The following is an 8,330-nucleotide window of genomic DNA, read 5'->3' as shown; positions in this document are numbered from 1 at the left end:
GCATTATCTCCAAAATCTCCTGAAGCTATGATCACAGACTACATGAACAAAAAGTCTGCCCTATCCTCTGGGTAGCCATCTTAATTAGAAGAACTCCTGTTCCTTTGATTAGCCCCTTTCACAATTCAGTGATTTCACACTTTATTTATTTACTTCGTTGTTCATTCATGCATTTTATTTTACTTTATTATTATTATTATTACTATTAGAAGCAGTAGTAGTATTTTGAGACAGTGTTTCTCTGTGTACCCTTGGAGCCTGTCCTAGAACTTGCTCTGAAGACCACGCTGGCCTCGAACACACAGAGATCTGCCTCCCAAATACTGGGGTTAAAGGTGTGTGTCAGCACCGCCCAGCTTATTTTTCTGGCTTTAAGCTCATTCTGTGATTAAGTCTTTCCTGAACTCTTGATATGCCTATCATACCTTACAGGCGATGGGTTATAGACACACACCAGCATGATTGATTTGCACTTGCTATTCTTATATAGTGAAGTCAGGATTGGAATACATCCAGGTCAAATGACATTCTTCAGAAACCCCACTCATATTACAGTCCTGGGTAGAAAAGACAATTATCCCGTGCAGAAGTCACAGATAGTTTGGTACACACACCCAGCATTTACATGATCCCTGAGGATCTCAGTTTCCTTCCTTAAGCTTGCATGACAAAAGCTTTCATCCACTGAGCCACATTCACCACTGTTGGGACCATTTGGAGTCCTGGACTCCAGCTGCTCTTCCCTGCTAGAGATCTTTACTTTCCTTCTGATTTGAGTTACTGAAAGCTGTGTCAAAGTTGTTTACCAGCGCTGCTTCACGAGCACGTGTTGCCTTGGCCTTGAAGATCACAGGATAAGATTTTCACCTGTTGGCCCACTTGACTGTTGGGTCTATAAGCCTCTGTGGTGCTATTGAATAAAGGGCTTCTTATCACTGAGTAGAGGTCCTTGTGTCTGTCTGTCTCTGTGTGTGTGTGTGTGTTTGTGTGTTTCAACCTCCAGCCCCTTGCCCGAAGCTCGCCAACTGTATGGTAGCGCATGGAGCGCAGATGGGCGTTGTGTGCCGCACACCGCATCTCCTTTTCAGTATTATTTTAGACAAGAACAAGTCGAGAAAATTTCCATACTCTTCAGCTGGGAAGATGCCTGCATGGGGATATAGTAGATAACCTAGCCTCACCACTTTCTTGCTGATTTTCAGTAGAAGTCTTGTGTCATTTTTTCTATATAAAATCTGTAATTCTGCATATAAACTCTGTAAAGCATACTTAAATGATGTGAACTTAAAAATCAGTTTGAATAGACACAAGATTGAGAATGCCTAATTTTACTAACTAGTTTCCTTGCACTGATAGGTAGCCAACAGCTTAACAGGAAAACAATGAATTAAGGATTTTGTAGCATTAAGAAAGGCAAAGCAGGCATAGGAATATGCAAACACTCCATGAGGCCATACGCATAAACCGAGTTTCTCATGATTTTATAAGGCACAGGATGAGACAGGAATGAAAAAAAAAAATTTCCCAAATCTCTGCTAAGAAGCAAGGTGCTTTGCATTATAACACTCTTCATAAAAAGTCTATGGTCATATAAATAAACCGGATTTTATCTGATTAAATCACTATAACTAAATAGATAAAAATATTTTTAAATTAATCTTAAAAGGTTATGTGAACAGAGTTTTCTAATGTAACCTCTTCCCAGATCTCAGCAATATATTTAAAGTAGGAGAGTCTCAGAGAGCCTAGATGTCAATTTAGAGAATCAATAAAGCTGAAATTATAGAGAAAGAAACTGTAAGTTATATTTTTTATTTATGGACCTATCTGGATATGGTTCAGTTTTGGGAACTATTTGAATATATGAAGAATAAGAGAGATTCTTAGTTGGTATTATTAAAGAAACCCAAAACAATTAATTGAAAAGCATGTGCAAAGTCAAGCCAACCAATTTCATCCAGGGTAGGGAAGAGGCTCTAAATGCCCATGTGTAGCTTAAAAGAAGTTAACAGCTGATTGCTACTTATTAAGGGAAAGTCAGTTTTTGTCTTTGTGGTTTGCTTTTTTTTTTATTTTGAATGCAACCATTGATAATTAACCCCTGTAATGTTGCACATGTCGGTACTATAAGGGAGGACTCCATGAATGTAAAAATAAAAAGGACATGAAAAGGAGAAAAATGCATTAAGTAAGTATAGACATATCCGGAGGAGAGATCAGTTTGTTTTATTCATATATAAAAGTCTTAAACAATAAGGAAAATAAAATAATGTGGAAACTATCTTAACTATACAGAGACACTAGCATTTTATTAGTGAAAGTAGGCTGGACTGAGCACTTTAATGTGCTCTCATGAGCGTATGCTCAATAGAAGACAGGCTGATTAATTTCTGCAAGCTAACAATGACTTTGCATGAAAGGGCAGGACTGAGGGCATATTCTTTGTTTTATGTTTCACTAAAATTATCTCTTCAATGTGGCTATAGTTTTGTTTCTAATTAAGAAGACTAAAGATGCCCTTTTCTTAGTCATTGTCATGAGAGGTTAAATATAAATGTTTAAAGAATAAAGAATAAGGAGAATAGCAATGACATACGTCAAAGTGTGGTTTACACTGGAATTGGAGTTGAAGACCTGCCATGTCAGCTACAAGTCAAGCTACAAGGGAATTGCAAGTTCAACATTTCCTTGAGTTAAAACGTAGAGATCAATGACAATGAATCACTTAGTGAAGACTTTCTCAAAATATAAAGTAAAATTGGAATAGGGGATAAGTCTCAGTGACAGACTACTTACTTCTTATTATCAAGGTTGTAGGCTCAATCTCTTCTAACACACACATATACACACACTCACAGATGTGGAAAGAGAAAGAGAGAGTCACAGACACAGAGAAGGAAAAAGGCAGAGGAGAGGTAAAGAGAATCAGGGAGGCAGGGACAGATGTGAGTAGATATAGAACAAGAGTGACAATATGACAATAGGGTAGTAATTTAAATAGCAAAAGACATTAAAGACATATTTATCACAATAGTATGGTGTGGGAGGTCCTTCTGTCTCTCTGTGTTGCTTTTCTTAGTTAATGAATAAAGAAACAACCTTGGCTTGTTGATAGGGCAGAACTTAGGTAGGCAGAGAAAACTAAATGGCATGCTGAGAGAAAGGAGGTAGAGTCAGGGAGAAGCCATGGATCCTAAGCCTGAGATGGATGCTGGTTAGAATTTTACCTAGTAAGCCACTGCCATGTGGCGATACACAGATTAATAGAAATGGGTTAAATTTATATGTAAGAGTTAGCAAATAAGAAGTTATAGCTAATGGGCTATGCATTTTAAATCAGTTTCTGTGTGATTATTTTGGTTTCTGGGGAGCCAGGACGAACAAGCATCCCTCTCCTTGCAACAATAGTAGTACTTACAATTATCAAAAATTACAATTATCTCCTCATAATAGTGAAGAATTTAACTGGGGGCTGATGGTAGTAGGAATGTAAAGATTGAGTTCTCTTATTCTGAAGACTGATGAATAGAAATCCACACATTCATGCACTCTAAATGCAAAAGTGGCTAGATTTTATCTTGATAAAGTTTAGATAATAAGTATTATTTCTTTTATGAACTTTCATAAAGAAACTAAAATCTCTAACAAAAAACACTGCAGAAGTTATTTACAGTTATGAGTAATTCTCTAATATTTAATTCTTATCTCCTTTACCACTTGTTATGGAAGGCCCACCAAAGTCTAATAATGCACATGATATTTTAAATACTTGATTTTCATGAATAGATATTTTACATTTTTTGCCATTGAAAGATAATGAAGGAAAAAAAAATATTTTTCTTGTTTAAACACCAGTCTACCGCCCACACATCTGTGATTTAGGTCCCACCTTTAAAAAATCCCCTGGAGTTCATAAAAAATTCCATAAAAAGATGGAGAGGCATCACCAGACTGTGTTCCTTTGGGATGTTTTTAGGTACAAAACATTTCCTTCTATTTTCTTTCCCTTGAGAAGGGGCAACAGAGACTACATCATTACTCCAACAAACTCAGTCCATGGAGGATATCACTCAAATCGCTGCAACTTAAGCTTTAGGAACTGAAAGCAGTTGTCCCTGACTTACTGTTATCTCTAGTACTTCATACTATTTTGGTCTATTTGAAGAATATAATTTATGCTACTGATAGATAAAGCCTAAATTATGGATTTTGCCTTACACTGGAATCCAGATTGTTAGAAAAAATATCAACAGTTTTCTGAATTTTGCAACATGATGCCCATAAATATTGTACTTCATGAATTTTTTATTCCTTCAGTGTAAAGAAATAACAGTTACAGAGAAGCCTTTGCGAATGAAAATGTGAATGCATCACATTTGAGATTTTATATTTTTTACTTTCATAATAACCTTCAAGAAGGGATGACCATGCTAATTTTGTTTGAAAGTTTCATATGTATATTTTTACCATTTTTACTCCTTCCCACCGTCATTCTTCCTGCATAAGCTCATCTTCAAAACTAGAACTCCTCCAGGTTTCATGTATTATGTTATGTTTGTTTTGTGACCTATTGAGTATAATTATGACTGCTTGCTTATGCATGAGTAGGTAAAGGCTTTATCTACTACAATGTGGAAAACTTTTTATCAGCTACACTACAGAAAAAATAATAACTCTCAATGCTCATTACAAGGCCATAATTCCTTAGTGACAGGTAGGAACTTGATAAGCCCCTCCTCCTTGCTCAAGTATGTAGTGATGCCGCTTGGCAATTTAATTTAAATGATGCACAGCTTTTTTCTTCATTGTTGATAAAATTAAACAAAATAGATTAGTATTTTGATAAAACATATTTTCTAAGAATGAACAAATTATTTAGTCAATATTTCTGAGTTGTAAAAATTATTCCATAAGAAGAAATGAATATTATTATTGTGAGTCTGAAAAAGCATGGGATAAAACCAGACTTGCTGAACATAGCGGACAATGAGGACTACTGAGAACTCAAGAACAATGGCAATGGGTTTTTGATCCTACTGCACGTGCTGGCTTTGGGGGAGCCTGGGCAGTTTGGATGCTCAACTTACTAAACCTGGATGGAGGTGGGCGGTCCTTGGACTTCCCACAGGTCAGGGAACCCTGATGGCTCTTCAAGCTGATGAGGGAGAGGGACTTGATCTGGGGAGGGGGAGGGAAATGGGAGGCGGTGGCGGGGAGAAGGCAGAAATCCTCAATAAATAAATAAATTAAAAAAATAAAAAAATAAAAAAAATATTATTATTGTGACAATTTTGAAATATTTTTTTGTTCTATCTCATGGTTCTATAGAAACTTATATTGATACAAATGTCATTTTAGTTCACATTAATTTAGATTCGATCTATAACAAAAATTCCTTCCAGATCACCCGAGTATCTTCCACATGTGAAAGCAATTTGAAATACATGATTTTTCACTTAAATTTTCTTTCAAACGATATATTTTGTTGTATTTCCCTCTCAACAACTCCTCCCAGACCCCTCCCACCTCCTTACCCACCCAACTTTATGTTTCTGCTTGTGCTTTCTCTCTCTCAAACAAAAAAGAAAAATACAAAATACAACAAACAAAAATTAATGCAAAGTTTAAGGTGGTGCTTTTGTTACTATTTTCCTCTTTCAATGTAAGGCAATATTTAAGATTTCAATTTATCTTTTTTTAAACTTCTTCATTGAATCTTCAGGGTTTTCCCTTCATACACTCTAGTTCTGGTCACCTCCCAGCCCTGCTGCATATCCCTCCTCATCCCTCCAGCGCCCCTTAACAAAAGAAAATAAAACAAATAAGCAAGCAAATAAACAAAGCAAGAACAAAACATTCCCCCACAAACCAAAACAGAACAAAAATCATACCAGAAATAGAAAAATCTCTTCTTGTTCCCTTCTGACTTTCTATCACCTCTTCATTTGTCCTGATGACATTGGACTCTTGGGTGTATCATATAGTAGACCCCTTTGCCTTATTAGTTTAACTGGTAAATGTTCATTGCAATGAGTCACTGGTTTGGTTCAAGGCCTCTGAATTTTTTGGTACAAAATTTTCAATGGGTCTTCACAAGAGCTACTCTGCGGTATCCTGCAGCCGCCCTGAGTCTTGGATATCTTGAACCAGTCACTTCATGAGCACCAGCAGGTCACAGACGGGGTAGATGCTAGAGTGGGTCAACTCAAGTCCCAGTTGTGGACCTAGGTATTATCCAGGCACGTCATATTGAGCTGTAGATGACACACACCTCAGGTTTGGGGGCAGAATCATTTCCCTTAAATGCATGGATTCATTCTCTCCTGTGGTGATGTAACCTTTTGTCTGGAGTGTAAGGGTCAGTACTCTTTCCTTAGTGAGAGAGAAGGCCAGCTTCTCAGAGCAGTAAAGGGTCTGATTTTACCTCACATGGTTTCTAGGGCTTCCTTAGGTGAAACCGGCCACAGACATCAAGAAACACCATGGACCCAAACATGGTCCTTGGCAGCAGCCCAGGCCTGGCTGACACCATAGTCCCAGGTGACAGCAAAAGCTACCCAGATATGTATGGCTCCAGTGGCAGCATGGCTCGTAGACCCAAATTCAGCCCCAGAAGACGGCAGTCCACTGGAATCAGCATGACAGTCAAGAACAGGAGCTGTGGGTAGAAACACAGACCCTGGTTCCTGCAGAATCAGAAACCCTCACATGGCCCTTTGGCAGCAGCTTGATCTGGAGATCACCATGGTCCCAGGTGGCAAGCTGAATCTACATATGTCCACTTCTCTCTGAATACGTGTCTTCATTTATGAGTCTTTCCATGGGATATGAACCATTTCATTTCTCTAGCTCTTCCATTTTGTCACTCCGTATTTCCTAAAATTATGGGGCACACATGTCCTGTGCCTTTAGGACCGTGTCCCCTGACTATCGTCTTCCCAGCCTGGGCCTAAGGACCTGGGCTACCTTTCTTCTTGCCTCTGGAGCTCTGAGGGTCCCCACAGGCCGGGCTGGACACTGTCTCAGATTTCCCCTTATCTTGTCTTGAAATATGAAACAAATAACATGAGATTTCTCTTCTGTTTGGATTGTATTCTTTGAATTTTTCAAGGACTTCTTGAAATGTGTGTTCTAAGCATACTTTGCAACACCCCCCCCCCCCTTCTCGTCAGCACCAGCTTGTTGTCCTCTGATTACTGGCTTGGTCATGAATTTCAACTTTTATCTAAAACTATGTGTCAAGGGTAACTTTCACAGGGTACTCAGAATCAATGTATGAAATTAAACTGTTGGTTCTTCTTGATTAATTCTTGATAATAAGGGCTCTCTCATGCCCTCTCATAGCCCACCCCCTGACACAAACAGATACTATTATGATTTCAATTGTGAAATGAAAATTTCAGATACTGCAAACAAAATCCACAATTTTCACCATTGGTTTTTGTAGATGAAGTTTTTATGTCATAGAGATTATGTTGCACTTTTTTTCTTATAAAGAAAATATTTAATTGGAGTGGCTCACATACAGTTCAGAGATGAAATCCATTATTAACATGGTATGGAATATAACAGTATGGAAGCAGATGTGCTGCTTGAGCAATAGCCAAGAGTGCTACATCATGCTGGATATCAACAGGATATCAACTGACTTACTGGAAGGTATTCTGAGCATAGAAAACCTTGAAGACCACCCCCCTGTGACACACATCCTCAAACTAGGCCACATGCATTTTATCAAAACCACACTTCCTAATAATGCCACTCCCTATAAGATTATGGGGTCTGCTTGTGGGCCACCTGGCAGTGGAACCAGGATTTATCCCTGGTGCTAGAACTTGGTTTTTGGAGCCCATTCCCTATATTGGGATTCCTTGTTCAGCCTTGATGCATGGAGGGGAAGAACTTAGCCCTGCTTCAACTTGCTAGGGCAGTTTTTATTGACTCCTCATGTGAGGCCTTAACTTCTCTGAGGAGTAGAGGGAGGTGGGGTCGGAGGTGGGGTGAGCAGTAGTAGGAGAGGGGGAAACTGAGGTTGGTATGTAAAATGAAGAAAAGAAAAGAATATTGAGATTCTCACAAGCCAACAAGGGAGATGACTTAGAATACCAGAGAGACTCAAATAGAGAACCTCAGGGCACTGGGTCTTTTAATTTATTTCCTAGGGTCTCTCAGACCGGGCAAGGAGAGGATATTACTCTCTGTATAAAGTATCTGTAGTAGTTTAATGTACTTTGCCCTAAGTTAAGGACACTTTTCCCATGATGTGCTATAGGTCATAGAACTACAGTTTTAGACTATTTAGACTATTGTTCAATTTAAGTAATTTGTCA

The sequence above is a fragment of the Microtus ochrogaster genome, chromosome 17, assembly GCF_000317375.1.
Source record: "Microtus ochrogaster isolate Prairie Vole_2 chromosome 17, MicOch1.0, whole genome shotgun sequence".
In the NCBI taxonomy this organism is placed as follows: Eukaryota; Metazoa; Chordata; class Mammalia; order Rodentia; family Cricetidae; genus Microtus; species Microtus ochrogaster.
The sequence above is the reverse complement of the archived record's forward strand: the minus strand, read 5'-3'. Positions refer to the sequence as shown.